This window comes from Macaca fascicularis, chromosome 7, assembly GCF_037993035.2.
Source record: "Macaca fascicularis isolate 582-1 chromosome 7, T2T-MFA8v1.1".
Taxonomy (NCBI): Eukaryota; Metazoa; Chordata; class Mammalia; order Primates; family Cercopithecidae; genus Macaca; species Macaca fascicularis.
Window position 1 is genome coordinate 46,449,102 of NC_088381.1, and position 19,493 is coordinate 46,468,594.

General features: G+C 51.2%; 2 long non-coding RNA genes across 5 annotated transcripts in view; both read left to right on the forward strand.

The window, feature by feature from the left end:
* Positions 1-1,791, forward strand: part of LOC135971835 (uncharacterized) — a 45,547-nt gene extending 43,756 nt beyond the window's left edge. For 2 of the 4 annotated variants that reach the window (XR_012416268.1, XR_010588136.2), the window contains exon 2: positions 90-1,791. This is a non-coding gene — a long non-coding RNA (uncharacterized lncRNA). The remainder of the gene's footprint in view (positions 1-89) is intronic. The other 2 variants (XR_012416269.1, XR_010588135.1) reach the window with 2 other exon arrangements.
* The window catches only part of LOC107130244 (uncharacterized), a 100,854-nt gene that overhangs the window by 58,544 nt on the left and 22,817 nt on the right, over positions 1-19,493 (forward strand). The window contains exons 2-3 of the long non-coding RNA XR_006699327.1: positions 7,446-7,454; positions 18,149-18,313. This is a non-coding gene — a long non-coding RNA (uncharacterized lncRNA). The remainder of the gene's footprint in view (positions 1-7,445; positions 7,455-18,148; positions 18,314-19,493) is intronic.

Consider the following 19,493-nt stretch of genomic DNA (forward strand, 5'->3'; position numbering starts at 1 on the left):
ATTTTCAAACTTCTTTGGAAAGGGTCCCACTGATGGCTTCCATTTCCACCTCTATATTGTTGCTTATCAAATTTCTCTCTCTTTCCTAGACCTACTGGGGATTTCAGGCCTCCACGTGCAACTACCACCAAGATCTCTTCACCTGAAATACCCACAGGTTCATCAAATGCAGCATATTGGAACTGTAGACAAAATCCTCTCAAGTTTCCTGGCTTGGCAAAGGACATCCCTGTTGCCCTGAGAGCTGGAACAGACTCTGAGGCACAGGGTGACAATCGCCCATGTGTGTCAGCAGTTTGAAGGTGGCATTCTGCTATCACATGGTTCATCATAATTGATCTCCCAGCAAGGGGCAGGTTGAGAATATCCACTAGTGGATCTGAGGTCAGCGAATAGGAAAGGAGGCTGGGGGCTTTCTGGAGCAGCTCTTATACAGTGAGCCCAGTGTTTGCACTTGGACTGATGTCTGTTTGAAATTGTAAGGGAGACAGGAGGTGGGCACAGGCTAAAGTCCTCTCAAGCTACCCTTCTGCTCCCGATAACCTTGTAAGGAGAGCAGGGAAGGAACTGTTAAATTGTTATTACCGTCCATAGATGAAGAACCTGAGTTTGCAAGAGACTGTGTAACTTATCCAAAGCCACAAAGCTAGAGGTGGTGTCCATGAGATTCCCACCAGGCCTCCTGATGACCAGCACTGTGTTCTTTCTCCTGAACAGAGAAGTGCCCAGGACAATGGTCAGTATACTTGACAGTGAGTCAAAAGATCTGAGTTCTCACTCCTGTATGGCCACTAAAAATACCTAGCTACTGCCTGCTCTGCAGTCCTCGGGTGGGCCCTTGGAAATGGGGATGTCTATGAAGCAGCACCACGTGGGGCTCTACACTCTCACCTCTGGCTACAGTGACCATCTCTGTACTGATGACATCCGGACCCTCATCTTTAGCCCAATCTGTAGGACACCTCTCTTGGGAAACCCTACAGGCACCACTAAGTGAATATGTGTTTTGGGAATTCCAAGTTCCCTCCTGGAAATCTTTATCTCGAGCCCTCATTTTCCCACCAGAAAGGCTCTCAAGTTAGGTTCCATTGATTTTCTCTCACATTCCTTCCAGAACCACCACCACAAATGGTTATGTCATGAATGTGCCTTTGCAGTCTGTGAGACAACTGTTGATTTTTGCATTGTCCGGCATGCTATCTAGTCCCTCTTGTATAAGGATCATTAAGGCAAATGCCTGCTATAATTGAGTCCTGGCCAGGGTTGGGGATGGGCTGGACACTGAGATCTCTGGAAACAACAATATTTTTCCTTTTGTTAAACATCCAGACTCAAACATTTCCCTTCATAGCTTGATTACCAGAAAGAGCAGACAAAATGAAGTGCTCCATCCTAGCCACTGTATTAGCCACATTGTAATATATATTTTTCTTTTTCTTTGTACATGTCAATTTTTTATTGTGGTAAAATATGCATAGCGTAAAACCTATTTATTTTATTTTATTTTTTTGAGACGGAGTCTTGCTCTGTTGCCAAGCTGGAGTGCAATGGCACGATCTCGGTTCACTGCAACCTCTGCCTCCCGGGTTCAAGGGATTCTTCTGCCTCAACCTCCCAAGTAGCTGGGATTACAGATGCCTGCCACCACTCCCAGAAAGCTCAGACAAAATGAAGTGCTTCATCCAAGCGATTGTATTAGCCCACATTATAATACATAATTTTTCTTTTTCTTTGTATATGTCTATTTTTTTATTGTGGTAAAATATACATAGCATAAAGCTTTTTTAAAACTATTTTAAGTGTATAGTTCAGCAATGTTAAATGCATTTATATTGCTGTGCAGCGTCACCACCATCCATCTTCAGAACATTTTTTTTATCTTCCCAAACTGAAACTCTATACCTATTAAACAATAATTTCCCATTACCTCCTCCCCTCAGCCCCTGGCAATCACCATTCTACTTTCTGTCTCTGTGAATTTGACTTCTCTAGGCACCTCTGTACGTGGAACCCTACAGTGTTTGTCCTTTTGTGACTGGTTAATTACACTTAGCATAACATCCTTAAGGTTCACCATGTTGTAGCATGTACCAGAATTCCTTTCCTTTTATTTATTTATTTGAGACACAGTCTCACTCTGTCACCCAGGATGGAGTGCAGTGATGTGATCTCAGCTCACTGCAACCTCCCGCCTGCCCCGAGCTTGAGCAATTCTCCCGCCTCAGCCACCTGAGTAGCTGGGATTACAGGCAGGCTCCACCACTCTCGGCTAATTTATTTTTTGTAATTTTAGTAGAGATGGGGTTTCAGGAGTTGACCAGGCTGGTCTCGAATTCCTGACTTCAAGTGATCCACCCACCTTGGCCTTCCAAAGTGTTGGGATTACAGGCATGAGCCACCGTGCCTGGCCCCTCCTTTCTTTTAAAAGGCTAAGTAATATTTCATTGTATGTACATACCACATTTTCTTTATCCATTGATCCATCAATAGACATCTGGGTTACTTTCACCTCTTGGCTATTGTGAATAATTCTGCTGGGAATATGGGTGTTCGAATCCCAACGTTGAATTCTTTCAGGTCTATATCTGTACATGGTTTTTAATTTTCTATTTTAACAGCTTTATTGGATATATGCCTATTAATATAAGAAGCAAATATACCTGGCCAGGTGCAGTGGCTCACGCCTGTAATCCCAGCACTTTGGGAGGCCGAGGCGGGTGGATCATGAGGTGAGGAGTTTGAGATCAGCCTGGCCAAGATGGTGAAACCCCTTCTCTACTAAAACTATAAAATTTAGTTGGGTGTGGTGGTGGGCGCCTGTAATCCCAGCTACTTGGGAGGCTGAGGCAGAAGAATCGCTTGAACCCAGGAGATGGAGGTTGCAGTGAGCCGAGATCACACACTGCACTCCAGCCTGGGTGACAGAGAAAGACTGTCAAAAAAAAAAAAAAAAAGAAGAAGTAAATATACCTAACGTGTGTTGGGTAACACTGTATGCCTGGCACTGTTCTAGGTTCTTTAACTATGTTGTTATTTGATCTTTGTAATACAGTTGGGCAATGGCTCTTTTTTGGAAGAAGGTGGAATATCAGCTGTAACAAAGCCATTAACTAACTGAGCTGCCTCTACTTGCTTACTCCTGACATATTCCTCAGCCTGAAGCAACATGACTCCACTCCCAGCATCATGGAAACTGTTTTGGCAAAGGTCACCAGTGACCTTCATGTTGCCAAATCCAGCAGAGACCTTTAAGTCTCTTACTTGCTACTGATTTTGAACCTGTTGACCATTCATCCTTCCTGAACTTCTTCACCGGCACCTGGGACACCACCACTCTGTCCTGGTTTCCCCCTGTTTCTTTTTCTCCTCTGTCTCTTCGAAGGGTCCTGTCCCTCTGTAGACCCTCAAATGTGGGCACTTTTAATAGCTCTCCTTGAGTTACTGTTTTTCTCACTTGACAGCGCCTTTCCAGGTGACTCCCGGTCTTCTATGTCACTGTAGTCACTGCCTCTCGAAGCCGATGACTTCCAAGTCTCTACCTCTAGTCTTAGGCTCCACCCTGACCTTCAGTCTCACATATACAGCCTATTGCATTTCTCTCTAGAATGCTCCACAGTTATCTTAGCCTCAACATGTCCCAAGTGGAGCTCATTATGGCACCTCCCCCGACCCACTGCCCAGTCTCAGCAAATGACATCACAGACTCGGTTGCCTAAGCCACCAATCAATTGGCCATCCTCTAGTTTATCATCAGACCTCACCAGTCCCACCTCCTTGCTACTTCTCAGGCGGATCCTTCTTTTCTATTCCTTTTCCTCTTTCCAAATTCAGGTCTCATCCTCCCTTGCTTGGAGTGTTAGAACCAGCTGTGGACTGGTCCCCCTTTCTCTTAGTCTTGCCCTATTCAAATACATCTTCCACAGCTGCCAGATGGATTAATCTCAAACACAGGGCTGACCATGTCCCTCTATACTTAAAACTCCCTATGTCTTCCTGGCCCCTGTAGGATACAATCTGAGCTCTGAGAATGGCATTTACCCCTTCTCCTGCTGCATCATCGCCATTGCATGGTTCATCCTTCCTGTGAACGTGCACTGTGTTTCTACCATGCATCAGCAATGATGGGCAGGGTGCTGGAACTGGAACTGGGTGCAGTGATGAGAAATCAGACATGCTCTGGCCTCACAGCCAGAGAGGAGAGAGACAGTCACCCAAAAAATGTAGCGTCACTCAGTCTGGTCCGTTGCATAACGAAAAAGAACCTGTTGACAGAGAAGCATAGAAGAGGTAGGACTCGGGGGCGGGGGTAGAGCTCCAAGGAGAGGGAAAGGCCAGTGCCTGATCTTTCCTGGTGGTTCTGTACTCTCTCACTCTGTCTTCAGGATCCATCTCTTCTCCCTCTCCATTAATTCAGGCCTTCATGATTTCTCACCAGGATTGCTTTATTGTCCTCCTACGTGGTGGCCCTGCCTTCATCTCTTGACCCACTTCACTCATTGCTGCCAGAATGTCCTTTCTAAAACCCAAATCTTCCAGCCTGAGCAACATAGTGAGACTCCATCTTTACAAAAAATAGAAAAAAATTAGCTGGGCACAATGGCATGTGCCTGTAGTCCTAGCTGAGGTGGGAGGATTGGGAGGCTGAGGTGGGAGGATTGCTTGAGCCTGGATTGTTGAGGTTGCAGTGAGCTGTGATTGTGACACTGCATTCCAGCTTGGGTGACACAGCGAGACCCTGCCTCAAAAACAAAACAAAACAAAGCAAAAACAGAAAAGCTCACAAATCTGATCTTATTGCTGTTCAGCTGACAAACCTTTGATGACTGCTACAGGAAAATGTCAACTTCTTGGTGTGACCTCTGAGGCCCTTCACAGTTGGGTTTTCTTCTCTCCTACCTGAGCTGCCCTCCCCTCCTCACCTCTCCTCCTCTTAGGCTGCAACTCTGCCCCACTGCTCATGAGTTCCCAAACAGGGCGTGCGTGTATGTATCTTCATGCCTTGGGCCATGCCACCCTCATCACCATATTGCTCCTCCTGCCTTCTCTGTTTCCTGCTTACACATCAAGGCCCCTCTCTGTGGAGCTGCCTCCTCTCTCTTAAGAAGGATGCATGGATCTGGGAGGATGCAGGATGCATTTCTGTGCCTTTAGGGCTCCTTCTGTGTCCACCTGTGCAGAGCCTGACATGCCACAGTTTGTTGGGCAGCCTCTCTCCCAGCCTTAGCCTCTACAGGGTAAGAAAGGTGTCTGGTTCATCTCTTTAATGCTGGGCCATGCAAGGGGTTTGGCAAGGAAAAGCTCCTCAGTAGCTGTTTACTGAGCACAGGATTCCAAAATCTGAGCCTGACCCAGAAGAGAAGGCATGGCCCCACCTCATGGAATTTTCAGTCTGTCTGGATGGCACTGGTGGAGCAGTCACTCTATTCTCCATTTCTGCCTTGCTAGGTGACTCCAGTTTTATTCAGGGCAGCAACAGGCAGCTCTTAAAAAAATAAACAATAATCCAGAGCTTTGGGAGGCCAAGCAAGAGAATTGCTTGAGACCAGGGATTTGAGACCAGCCTGGGCAACATAGCGAGACACTGTCTCCATGAAAAATTTAAAATAATTAGCCAGGTGTGGTGGTGCATGCCTGTAGTCCCAGATATTGAGAAGGCTGAGACAGGAGAATAGATCAAGCCCAAGAGTTCAAGACTGCAGTGAGCTATGATTGTGCCACTGCACTCCAAACTGGGCAACAGACAGAGATCCCATCTCTAAAATGAACGAACAAATAAACTCTATTTCCCAAATTCTCCTAAAGCCATGGGTGTCCATGTGATGTGGTCTCACCAGTGAGCTATAAGCAGATGTCTCCTGGATAGGGATCCCAGAGAAGTTATTACTATTGTGATGAAAACGGACAAACTCCCCGGCAGGTCCCACTTTGCCCTTTTCCCTTCCCAGTCTTCCTGTCTGGAATGCTGCCCTGTGAGCAGGAGGGTAGAAACCACAACATGGATGGTGGAGCAGGAGGGGAGTAGGCGCTGGGGGCCCTGTGTGGGATAAGAAGTTTCCATTCCATTCAAAAGGTGGTGGAAGCCACTGGAGGGTTTTAAGCAGGAAAGTGGCATGGCCTGATTTCCACTGTACAAAGCTGACCCTGGCTGACTCGTGGTGAGTGCATTCGGAAGGCAAGAGTGAAGGCAGGGGCCTGGCCTGGGGGGTCCACCCTTCTTCAGCCTAGAGGCACCAGTTTCTATAGAGATGCCCATTGGCCTGGCCCTTATGGTCCCTTCAGAGCCCAAACATTGCTGGAAACTTTGCCCGGAAATGTGATGCCTGGGGTCACTGAGAACACACCACACCACCTTTGCCTGTCCATTTTGCAGATGAGCAGTATACACCCGGAGAGGCCTAAGGCTGCTTAGCTCTAAAATAATGGCTCACTCACCCAGTGCTTCTAATGTGGGGCCTAATCACTTGTGGTTAGAGAGGGAGCCCCACATTCGGTCAGGAAGGGGTGGGGGCTGCAGGTAGGGGAGGGCATCACTGATGCCCAGGAGAGAGACTTTAGTCCAGCAGTGAGGCAGTGCTGGCCCAGATTGGGATGGCCATGGGGAGAAGGAGGAATGTGGACAGACTGGGACGTGTGTTGGGGGTGGGATGGTCAGGGACTTGCTGATCGCTTGGGTGTGGGGGATAAGGAGGGGAATTCGAACTAACTCTGGGATATTTTGCTTAAGTACCTGAGTGGGTGGTGGTGTCGTTGACAGAGGTGGGAAGTCTAGGGAGCAAGGAAGAGGAGCAAGTTTGCAGGAAAAGCTGAGTGTGATTTTAACCATATGTATAATTTTGAGATGGCTCCTAGTCATTCTCCTGCAGTTGAATACACACCCTCGGAGTTCCAAGAGGTGGCCAAGACTGGAGATGGAGGCGTGGAGTCAATGACAGAGACCTGGTATTTGATGCAATTGGATGGGATGAAGTTATCTTGGGACCATTGGGAAAGAAGAAAAGAAAGAGGCCCAGGGATTCACCCTGAGATTATCCTGTACATAGAGGCTGGGACATGGGGCAGAGTTGGCCAAACAGACTGAGAAGTAGACAGGGAGTAGGAAGAACGCCAGGAGAAGGAGCAGTGGAGGCCAAGTACAAAGCATTATAGGAAGTGGGAAGAGCTCTTGAATCAATCACTGCTGAAAGGTCAAGTGAAAGGAAAAGGAAGTGAACTGGACTCTTAGGGGTCAGTGGTGACATGATGAAGGCTGAGTCAGCTAAGCCATGGGGACAGAATGCCCACTAAGAAAGTGGAGGCAGGAGGTGCAGACGATTTTTTAAACACTTTTTGCAGTGAAGGGGAGCAGAACATTGAGATGGAAGCTGGAGAGAGAAGTGGAGCCCCATGGAGCTGTTCATTTATCATGGGAGATCCTGGGGCAACCTGCTATGGATGACCTAATGGAGAAAGAGGAGGTGATGTGCAGAAAGAGGAGGTATCTATGGTTCAGATGACAGAAGTGGGATCCAAGACCCACATGGAGGGATTGGCCTTGGGCAGAGCAGTGGCCTTCATCCACAGGAGCAGGCGGGAGGCTGCCAGGTTTCACGATGGGAAGATGACTTTTCTGATTGATGCTATTTCCTGAGCAAAGCATGAGGCAAGCGAGGCTGGGGGTAGTGAGAGGTGTGCGGAGAGGGGAAAGGCTGAGACAGTTGCTCTGGAGAAGAGGGAAGTGCAAGACACTGTAGCAGTGCTGTGGAACAACACTAGGGCCCAGTTGAGATTGCAGGCTATGAATTTAGAGGAAGCCAGTTTGTGTTTTCTCTACCTTTATTTTGCTGTGTGGGCGCAGGCATTGAGTAGGTGGGTAGTTGGATTTAACCCAGGTTGAGCATGATCTTTAAGTATGAAGAAGTAAGGGGAGAAAAGAAGATGAAAGATGGATGTGATGGCAGAGGGCTGATGGTGGTGACAGAGGAGGGTGAGGGGTGGGAGGGCTTGGCGAGGCAGAGGGATCGCTTGTCATCTGCAAGGATGACAGGTGGTCGCCCGGTGGGATGCTTGAAGTGGAGATTGTGTGGATGGTGCCGTTTTCATGATGGTACCAAATGTGATGCCCGTGGGAGTAGGTGGGGAGGAGGGTGACAAATGGTTGGACCATTCTGGTAGAGGAAGAGAGAGGCCCCGGTGTTGGGTGGATCTGCAAAGTGGATGTTGAAGTCACTAAAACTGATGGTAGGATGGGGGTGGGGAGGAAGACAGGGCAGATGTGTCAGTTAAGTCTGTGATGAATGTGAGGTGCAACCCGTTGGGGCAGTGGTGAGAGGTAAAGTCTACGGACATGGATTCAGAGAGGATGGCACTTTGAAAAGGAAAGGGAGGGCAAATGTTTTGGGAAAGGCAATCCCAGGGTCTGTGGGGGCGTGGGAGAGGAAACGGGGAACTGGTGTGTTGGGGGCAGCCGGGTGTCAGTTAGGGAGAGTTCAAAACAGAGGCTGAGGATATGGGCTGCTTGTCATGACAGGGTCTGAGTCTCCAGCACAGAGAGGGGGTGCTGTTCCTGGAGGCTGGAGGTCTCAGTTTCTGTGGGAGGCTTAGATTCCTCACCTCTGTGGTTTCAAGTTCCTCAGAAGCGAAATGGTGTCATGGTCACTTTTGAGTGGGTGATAGGATGCTACAGGATGAGGGGTGTGGGCTCAGCCCTGGACTTGCAGGAGCTTTCTGGCTGTGCCTGGGCTGATGGGCGTGGAGTGCCCAGCCGGGCAGACCCACCAGTTGGTAGTGGGAGGCTGATGGCCTCACTTGTGGTGGGAGGCCCCGCCCTCCACGCTGTCCAAGTTTTGCAGGTAAGAGATGAAACACATTTCGAGGGCGATTGAGCACTGGACACCGTGCTGTGGCTTGGCAGGCGCCCTCAGCACAGGTGTGTGGGTAATTGTGTTACATAGGAAGATGCACAAAACCACCAGCCCTGAGCTGGCCTTGGGGGGCAGGAGCAGAGAGGGACTGGGCAGAGGTGGGACAGGGTCATTACCTTCTTGCAATGGGAAGACACCTCAGGGCACAAGCCCAGGTTGGCGAGAACATTTGCATTTCTTTAAACAAATGCCAGAGAGATGGGGGAAATTCAGCCTAGAGGCACCAGTTTCCATAGAGACGCCCATTGGCCTGGCCCTTATGGTCCCTTCAGAGCCCAAACATTGCTGGAAACTTTGCCCTGGAATGTGATGCCTGGGGTCGCCGAGAACACACCACGCCACCTTTGCCTGTCCATTCTGTGGCTCAGCAGTACAAACCCAGAGAGGCCTAAGCCTGCTTAGCTCTAAAATAATGGCTCATTCGCCCAGTGCTTCTCATGTGGGGCCTAATCACTTGTGGTTAGAGAGGGAGCCCCACGTTCCGTCAGGAAGGGGTGGGGGCTGCAGGTAGGGGAGGGCATCACTGAGGCCCAGGAGAGAGAAGAGGCTTCCTGGAGGAAGCAGATCTGAGCAGGACCTGGGAGGATGAGCTGCATTTGGGGAGCTCTGAGGATAGGCAGGGCCTTCCTGGGCGAGGGCATAGAGTGGACAAAGGTGTGGCAGTGGAAGAGCCAGCAGGTTGCCGGGACAGTGAGGTGTTTGCTGAGTCTGTTTTCAGGCTGCATAATTAACTGTTCAACTTGGCTGCTTTTGCATGGCTGGATTTAGGTAACCTCTTAGGCTGCCGTCAGCCTGGCTACCTTCTTTAGACTCTAAGCTTGTTGGCTGGAAGTGAAAAGAGTATTCATCCGGTCTGCCCAGGTGGTCTCACTTAATCTTCTCATTAGCTCCTAGGAGCAGATGCTCTTGGCTCCATTGTGCAGCTAAGGAAGCTGAGGATCCACTGAAGGCTGAGAGTTTGACCCGTCCCTCCCACTGCCTACAGGACTATGGACAGAGCTAGGAGCATGCGTTGTGCACCCCTGACTGAGCGTCCAGGAAGAGAAGAGTCTCAGATAATCCCAAGGGCATCCCCTCAAAGTCTGATGGTCCTCTGCTCCTCTTTGGGGTTGTCTTGTAGAGCAGCAGGAAGAGCTATGAAGTCAGAAGCCCAGGCCGGGACCCCAGTTCTGCCCCACACTGGCTGGACCACCTTGGACCAGCCAATTCCCTCTCTGCCTCTGTTGCCCGATCTCTCGCATGAAGGGTTGGGCTGAACAATCTCCAAGTCCCTTCAGCTGTGTAAGCTGGGGCCACTAAGCTTCATTTTTTTTGCCTCCAGCCTGCTCGAGGCTGAGAACTTGGTTTGTGCCTGCCTCTGGCCTGCCTTAACCACGGATTCGATGCTTCTTGGGTCTCCTCTTACTCAAACACGTCAGAAGCTGAGACCTGTCTCAACATAACCTTATATCAGGGGGTATTGTCTCAAATGGGCTCACCTGTTGGTCCGAGCCTCATTCCTTATGAGCCTTTTGAATCTGCATTCCCCATTGAAAGCAGACATTCACCCAATCAGGCATGTGATAGATCCGCTAGGGCTCTGATACCAGCAGCTGCCATTGACTGAGTGCCTGCTATGTCAGACACATTCCATAGTTTGCATCTGTACACTCTTCCTGCCAGGAATAGAGTTGTTTCCCTGTTATGCTGTTGACAAACTGCGGCCCAGAAAGGTTAAGTGACTTGACTAAGCTCTTACGACTTGGAGGTGGAAGAGTGGGGTTAGAACCCAGAACGCACATGGCAAAGCCTGGCTTCTGCCATGTGACATATCAGTGAGATGTCCATCCCTGGCTGGGCCCTAGGATCCAGAGACATCACATCAATGACCCTGCCTGCCCACAGGGCATCCTCAGCAGCTTCTCCTCCTCAAGCCTAGGAGTCTATAATCCTGGGCTATTCCCTTCCTGGGGCCACTCCTCAGAAAGGACAATCAGACCCCCTGGGCGGTCTTTCTGTGGCATTGAGTGGACAGGGGCCTCCCTCTCTGGCTTGGGCAGGCAGGCGTGTGCTACTGTCGTCTCTAGGCAGCCATCGGATGAATAACTGATGGTGATTAGCTCAATCATAACATCGCTCATGCCATGCATAAGTGATGAGCCAACTGGTGCCAGGCCGCGATGAGAGGCAGTGGGCACCCCCACCTCACCCCCCAGCCCGGAGAAGCCACCACCGCGCTCCCTCCCTGTGTTATCTGGCACATCAAGTGCTGCGACAATGAATATAGATTGACCTTATTATAGCAGCCGGCTGCTGGTGCCAGGCGCAGCCAGGCATACTTTGCACAAATTAAAGGTGTCAGCATGTAATTTACGGTTCATGGCGAATAGGGGTGGTGGGGGTCGGGGAGGCACTGAGGCAGGTAGAAAGGAAGGTGGGCTGGCTGCGGGGTTGGCACCAGGAGCCCAGGCGCTAATGACAGGAGGCACAGCCGAGGTGTCATTTTCATCCCGCTTTGCTCATTTTTAGCTATTTCTTGCTCAAGGGGGGCAGCCCCCTCTCCTGAGCTCTCCCCGACATGCTCTGTGTGCATGTGTGCGTGTGTGTATTTGTCAGTTAAATTACTGGTTTTACCTGAAGAGCGTAAAGTAGGTGTGCTAATTTACGGCTCGGCAGATAAAGCCGCAGTGTGCAGAGCTGTCTGGGAAGCCTGTGATCCGACATCATTTTACTAACACACCCGAGAGCAGCTTGACACATAGAGTCGGGCCTGTGATTAAAGTTGTAGTCTTCTTTCCCCCTCCCTCTCGCTTCTCCAACACGGAGAACAGATTAAACTCTAAGTAATAGATCTTGGTTTTCTTGCCATCCCACTGATATACACAGTACACAGTTTGACACAAAGAGTAAGTTATACATCACAAACAACAGCCTCTGCTCTTTACCGCCCAGAATTAATTTTCCATTTGCTACGCTTCCCTCCTCTCCAAGCCCATTTTCCTGTCCAGCAGGGCTCTGTCCTCTCTTGAAAAGGCAGGGGAGGGGAAGTGCAGGTCGCGCCTGGAAGAGGTGGCTCAGGACGGAGAGTTTAGCCCCTATGGTTTAAGGATGAGGAAACAGAGACCTGGAGAGAAGCGACTTCCTGATGTCGCCCTTTGTGTGTGTGGCAGTGGTGAGGCTGAAACCCATCTTTGGGTTGATGAGCCAGGCCCCACCTCCCACGCCCAGGCAGCAGAGGCTGCCCGAGGAGCTGCTTGTTTGTCTTCCCTGCTCTTCCCTGCCACCTGCCAGGCAAACTGTCTCTGCTTCTCTGCCCTGCTCTGTGCCCCAGGAGGGGACCTCTAAGGGCTGCCCATGCCTCTGGCCACTGCCTGGGCTTGGCCAGCGGGAGACACCAGAATGAGAAGCAACAGTGGGAGGAGAGAGGGGCTGGGAAATTTCTCCTCTGCTTCTCCCTCTGGGATGCCTGTCTCTGGGAAGAGCTGCCTCCCTCTGTGACTGCCCTACTGTGGGGTGGCCCCTCCTTCATGGATCCCACTCCTGCTGGGCTCTGGCCATGACATGCTGCCCTGCCCTGCAGGTGTGGGCTGGGGACAGCTGTCAGCTGTTCTAGTCCAGGAGCCTCCCCATCCCTTTTGGATTTCCTTACCCCTGCCCACCTCAGTCACCAGCCCCTCCATCCATATCTCTTCATTTGAGCCACCTGGGGGGAATTCCACCCCGAATGATACTAGAGTGGACCCGTTCTTTACTGAGGGCCTGTGCTGGCAGCCATCTGCCTAAAGGCACACATTTGGAGAAGGGGTCCAGACCTCCCAGGGTAGCACGTGTCCCTCTGGGAGAGTCCACCATTCACCCAATTTGCTTTCCTAGCCACTGACACCCCTCTCCAGGCCCCGCGGGAAGTGCTTTGTACACCACGTCAGGGGAGGCTCACATGTGGCCCTGTGAGGCAGGGTCTGGCTAGGCCCTCTACGGGATGTGGAAACGGAAGCCCAGGGAGGCTGGGGTTCTTGCCTAGGGTCACCCAACCTTGCACAGCAGAGTCCAGTTCCAAATGGGGGCCCAGCCGGCTCCAGTGCTGAGCAACTTCCTCTGTGCTGTGTGGGAGGTTAATCTTGCTCACGTAGCTCATGTAGAACACACACACACACACACACACACACGCACATGCACACGCACACGCGCACGCGCACGCACACACACACACACACACACACACGTGCACACACAGGCACAAATGACTAAGTGCTTTTAAGGAGCCATGGGCGAGTATGGGCAGGGAGGCAGGGCCAGAAGTGAGGAGGGTTAGATGTGGCAGGTAGGGCTGGGTAAATCCAGGAGGGCATTATGGAGGAGGTAAATAAGTCCTGGAGATGACTGGATGCCGCATGGAAGCATACAGCCAGGAGCTCTCTAACCACACCTCAGTAGACTGGTTGCACTGAATCACCCGGTTGGGTGGGGTTTAGGGGTGTGCTTTAAAATTAGACTCCCAGGCCTCATCTCTAGTATATCGAATCAGACTCTCTGGGGGTGCAGTCCAAGAATCTGTTTTGTTTTGTTTTGATATGCAACTAATCATGGGAGCCACAAACCCTTCCCACTTCCCCATTTCACGTGCTGGGGAAGTATGTAAAGCGAGTACAGAGAGGCCTAGGGACTTGCTCAGGGTCTCACAGCACCCAATTCCAAAGCCAGGGCTGGCACCCAGGCCCCTTGGTTCCCAGCTCAGTGCTCATTCGACTGCTCATTCACCCTCGGGCTTCTCAGTGGGCAGGGTGGAAACACAGCTTCCCTAGATGATGGTCTCAGCCTCCTCCCCCCGCCTCAGCCACCCTGCAGCCGGTTCTCAAGATGGCAAGTGGGGGGTGGATGAAGGTGGTGGCAAAGCGAGAAAGCGCCTGGAATAACACGACATTTTGAAATGTGAATCACTGGCACTTTCTGTTTTCTCCTGCTCCCTCTCTGCACCCTCCCATTCCCCGCCCCCACCAGGCACTCTCTGAGCTGTAGGAACGCTAGGCCTGGACATCCACCCAGCGTGTGGAACCAGCTGGGGAAGCCACCTGCGTGCCAGAGTGGGTGGAGTCTGAGATGAGAGCAGAGACTAGGGCTCTGGGCCTACTGCTGTCCCTTCTTAGCTGTGTGACTTTGGGCAAGGCACTGCACCTCTCTGGACCTCAGCGCTGGGATGCTCACCATAAGGCTTGTCAATACCCTTGGGCTGCCACATGGTGGGGGTGGGGGCCCTGCAAGACCTACTCTCTCCTGAATCCCTCTTCTGCCCTGCTGTCCTGACATTCCATCGCTCGTGTTCCGGTCTTTTGAACCCTGAGTAACAGGAGCCCAGGACGGTGCTGGTGGGAGGGTGTTGGGAAAGGGGGAAGCTGAGGAGGGGCAGGTAAGGCTGCCCAGTGGAAAAGGGGCCATCCAGCTGCTGAACGAGTGTCTGAACTCCCACCCCCAGACACTTCCTCCACGTTCCCTCGACTCAGGAGCTAATGATTCAGAAACAGAGGTCAGCTCCCGGCTCCGTGTTGACATGCAGTTGCAGGGCAGAGCAAGCCAATGGTACCCTGGGCCTCAGGGGGCTTGTGCCCTCTGTGGTGTGAAAGGTCTTTGGGCATTCCTTAAGTGCCTCCAGTGCCAGGGCTTCCCCTCAGGCACCCAGGAGTGAGTTGACTCTGTGTGTTTTGTGTCCCCATCCCCAGATCAGACCTGACTCACCCCATGTCCCCGCAGTCCAATACGGTGCTGGGTGCACAGCAGGGGCCCCAGGGACATCCCTGCGTGGAATTCATGCTGCCTGGCCAGGAGCTCCTGAGCCTCCGCAGGCAGGAGCCTTGGTCTCAAGAGGGTTGTCTTTGGGCAAGGCTTTTTTTCAGGCCCTCAGTGACCACATTTCTAAAATCGTGGTAGTGGCCAGGTTCATAGGCTGAGGAGCTCTTTCTGCTCTCCCTCGCCACAGGGTCCCTCTGCCTCAGCAGGAGAGCAGGCCAGAGTGCAGTCTGAGTGTGAGGCAGATGTGCATATGCAGGAACTCAGACAGGGCTGGCACATAGCCCCTGCTCAGTTAATGTCTATGAGGGGAAGAAAGGAGGAGGAGGGAAGAGGCAGAAAGAGGGACAGGCTGGTGTGTGCAGCCCCATCAGCTGGCTCTGTGCCCATCTGATCCCTCTTGACCCTCCAGCTGGCTCCTGCCCACCCTCCTCTACTTCCTCCTGTGGCCTTTTCTCCTCCTCCTGAGAAGAAGGTGATGCTGGAAAAAATGGTGGGGAGGGTACTGGAGAAAGCTCCCTGGAAAGTGGAGTTCTGTTCTAGAGACTAGGGAAATTGGGCTATACGTCTCCAGACCTCCCTTTCTGAGGAGCCCTCCATATAGCAGGAGGTGCTCAAAGCTGAGTGTCATAACCCTGAATGAACTTGGCAAACGACCTAACCCTAACACCCCACTGACGGCGTCCCAGCTGTAGACCCCTGTCTGGCTAGGAGGGACAGTGTTTAGTTTGCCACTGAGAGAGGGTGGTGGTGTGGGGTGGGGCTGTAAGAGAGTAATGCACCCCAGGAAGTGAGAAGCCAAGAATGGGGAGAGTTCCATGCCTAGGAGCTCAGGGCTCATTTGTGGCTGCTCACGCTCACCAGGTTTTGTCACCTGCCACTGGCTCCTAACCATTGATTAAAAATAGTCCTCTGCTTGCCCTTACATGTGACCAACCTGTGGTCAGAGCATCCTACCCAGGCTGGGGTTGGGCTGCACCAGCATCCTGGCCAGCCCTGCCCCAAATGAGACAGGAAGTGCTCTGAAGTGCATCTGTAGCTGACGGGGGCCATGGTGGGGGGAACCCTGCCAGCAGCTAGCTGGGAGAGTTTGGCTTACCTTTCTTAGTGTTTGCAAGGTCAATTTCTTCCTCCTTGTTACCTGTCCCTCTTGTTTCTCTTAAAGGCCATCTGGAAAGAGGATATGGCTCAGAAGCATTTCTGTTCTCTCTCTGGACCTGAACACGGTTCCCCAAGGGTATATCATCTTGGCTGGCATGGTGGGTGGAGAGGATATGGGAACAGGGTGGACCCTAGCTTAGAATCCAAGCCACAGGGGCTTTAAACTCAAGAGAAAAAAATCATGGAGAGCTACAGGCAAGTCATTTTACCAATGAGGAAGCAGCTCCTAGGGAGATGAAGTGACTCATCTAGTGACCGCAAAATAAAAAATTCCCATTTCACAGGTGAGGAGACAAAATCATAGAGACAAATTGTGACCTGCCTAGGGTAACACCACAGTGGCAGAACTCTGGCTGGACCCAAATCTCTGGGGTCCTCGCTTCCTTCCATCCTGCTGGACAGCTCTATGTGTGTGATCTGTTGATAAATTAGTTACACTTATCTCCATTTACAGATGAGGAAACTGAATCTCAGAACAATGGTATACTTGGCAAATAATGACACCTTCAGCTCTGCTTGAGATCAGACGCAGCAAGTCCAGTGGAGGCCCAGGTCGCATCTCCTTTAGGAAACCTGTCCTGACGATTCCAGGCCACGTGGAGTCCTTCCTTCTCCAAAGTCTTACTACATTTATTTTGAGGAATAGAAAAATAATGCTAAGAAAGAAGCAAGGAAGCATTCGTTCAATGCTCCTGGCATGCTGAGTACTCTGTCAGCACTCACGGGTGCCTAGGGACCACCTTGAGCAGGACTCAGGATGACGCTCATTTTACAGGTGAGGAAACTGAGGTTCAGAGGGCTCAGGTCCCAACCCATGCCTGTCTGACTCCCAAGTTCAATGTGCTTTTCTCCCTTATTCAGCCCCACATTCTACTCCCCTAGAATCATTTCCTGAGGGCTTTCTTGTCTCTGCAATTTGGCTGTAAGTTCATCAATCATCGAGATTGGGTCCCTGCTTGCACCGCATGCGGCTGACCTGGGCCTGACCTCGGCAAAGGGTCGGCACGGACTCTAGGCCTTGAGAAGGAGGCAGAGAGGGGGCAGAGGCATCAGGCCGGCTCCAACTCCCCCCAGCCACTTCCTAGCGCAGTGAGGGCTGTTAGTTTATTTCTCAGAACTTCAGTTTCCTCATCTGTAAAATGGGGTGGTACTAACCATGGAGTCTCAGGCTTGCTAAGTGAAGGTGGAGTAAGGTAAAGAGCTTGAGTGTCAAGAGCCCAGTGTGAAGCCTGGCACATAGTGGGTACGCAATATGAACTGCGATTACTCTTGTCAGCCTGCTCATTTCGTGGGGCATCTCTGGAGTGCCCTCTCACCCCCAGCAACTATGATCCAGCCTTCCTTTCCTGGAGGAAGCCTGCCTCTCCCTGGGCCCTGTGTGTGTAGGGGCTGGATCTGGCTGATAGGCACACGGGGACTGCGTTTCTGTGTCACTTTCTTTGGGTGGTGGCTGTGAACACCGCAATCTCTGTGTCCCTGTCCTGCCTCCACACTTTGTTAACCCTGAGAGCTGAGGGTTTGTTGGTGCTTCCAGACGCCCAGAGGGAGGACAGGACCTCAGCTGGGACGCTGGTTTCCCCTGGCTAGCCTGCCTTGAGCTAGGGGGAAAGCCTTCAAGATGAGCTCCCAGCTTCACAGCCCAGCGGGGATGGGTGGCTGACTACAGGGGCAGAGCACCGTCCAGGAGGTAGTCGCTGCAGACATGCTGCCAGGCACATCTCAATCACCACCAAAGTAGCAGCTGCCAGGCCCCCTTTTGATGGAAGAGAGACCTGGAGGTGGGAGAAGAGAGCCTCCTAAGTCAGGGAGCAGGAGATGGGATGGGGTGGGCCATCTGCATGATCTAAGCTTCCAGCTTAGTTCTCCCAGTCTTTAGTCTTAAGTGGCAAGGGCTCCCTGGGATGCTCAAACCAAGCAGATATCTCGAAGGGGAGTTTGGACCTGTCTGGGGCAGCAGTACCCATGGGTGGTGTTTTCTCTGCACTGAGTTATAACCTGGCTGTACATACAGCCCTGCCTACATCCTGCCCTTGCTCCCTCAGCCCCAACCACTCTGCACTTTCTTCTGTCCCTTGAATAAACCAAGCACGTTCTTTCCCCAGGCATTTGCTTTGACTGTTTCCTCCTCTCAGACAGCTCTTCCTTCTGACCTTATGCAGGGCACCCTTTCTCATCAAGACCACCCCGCTCATGGGGGCCCCCATTCCCCAGGGCAGGTGACCCTCTTATATGACCTTCATGGTCCATAACTCCAGTGGGAATTATCCTTATTAGATTGTTTCTTGCTTCTTTTATGTCCTCCCACTGCAATGGAAACTCCTCGGGAGTCTGGATGCTTAATCTCTGCTGAGACCCAGTGCCTTGCACTGAAGGTGCTCAGGAAATACCTTCTGAATGATCAGAAGCCCCTGCCATCTGCTAAACTGCATCTCTGATGACAGAAGCTAAGGAATGTGAGGTTCATCTAGAGAGTTCTTGTGAATTTTCCAAGGGTATACACGACCTAGTTCATTAGGTCCCAGGATAATCCACAGCCACTCCTTCGCCCAGCACAGCGGAAAGTATTGAGACCTGGAGAGGGGCAGGATCACCATGAAGGTGATACACCTGGCTGGAGGGGCAGCAGCAGGAGTGTGGCCCCTTCTGAAAACTGTAGGCTTATGAAACGAAACATAAAGAGAACATGTATTTGCCTGGACGTGGAGCCTCGGCCTCACAGGTCCTGACGGGGCCAAGACCCCTATGGTAAAGCCCCTCCTACTTGCAAACAAGGACGCTGAGACCCAGGGAGGTGCGTGGCTGATCAGAGCTCCCACCACAAATTAGAAGTAGTCTTCAGATTGTAAATGCGTCTGTTTCTTCGTGTGCCAGGCGGGTGGGGAAGTCAAGCTTGCCAGTGTCCACAGGGGGCTCAAGGGGTCTCAGATGAGGATCTCAGAAAGGATCCTGAGGAGAGAGGGCCGGGTTGCCTAGAGCCCCTCTGTGGAAAACCCTGGTCAGGGGTCAGTGCAAGGGAGGAGAGAAGAGCAGTGGTCTCAAAACTTTACAATTAAGAAAAAAAAAATCAGACCACACAGTCATCAATACATGTATATATATATCTTTGTTTATTCACTGTGTACATTCAAATATAATATTATGTATGAAAATTGTGCAAAAATAGACATTTTGAAATGAGATTTCAAAGCATATGTAACATTTCTGTTATTTTCTTCCCATGACAGTCGTGCCCAGCCCTGGGCATTAGGACACTCCCTTTACAGAGCACTCTTTAGGAACATGTGCTTTGGGGCCCAGCAGACCTGCGTTTGAATCCAGGACTTTCTTGCCATTATCTGTGGCTTTAGGGCAGCTTCTGGGACACAGTCTCTTCCTCTGTAAAATGGGACACTAATTCCTACTTTGCTATATGGTTTAAATGAGGTAATACTTAAACGGTGCTTGGTACTGGGCTTGGCAGCCTGGAAGAGCTCATATATGGTAACTATGGTGATTATTATTACCAAGATCGGGCTCATCCTTGTTTGCTAAAATTAATGAAACTCAACTCTAAATACCATGGACCTGCAGGCTTGTTTAATGAGCTGCCACATCCTCACCAGAGATGCCGGGTCATCGCTGAGTATAAGCCTGGAACTAAGATAACAGTTTCCCTTGGCTGAATACGATGCC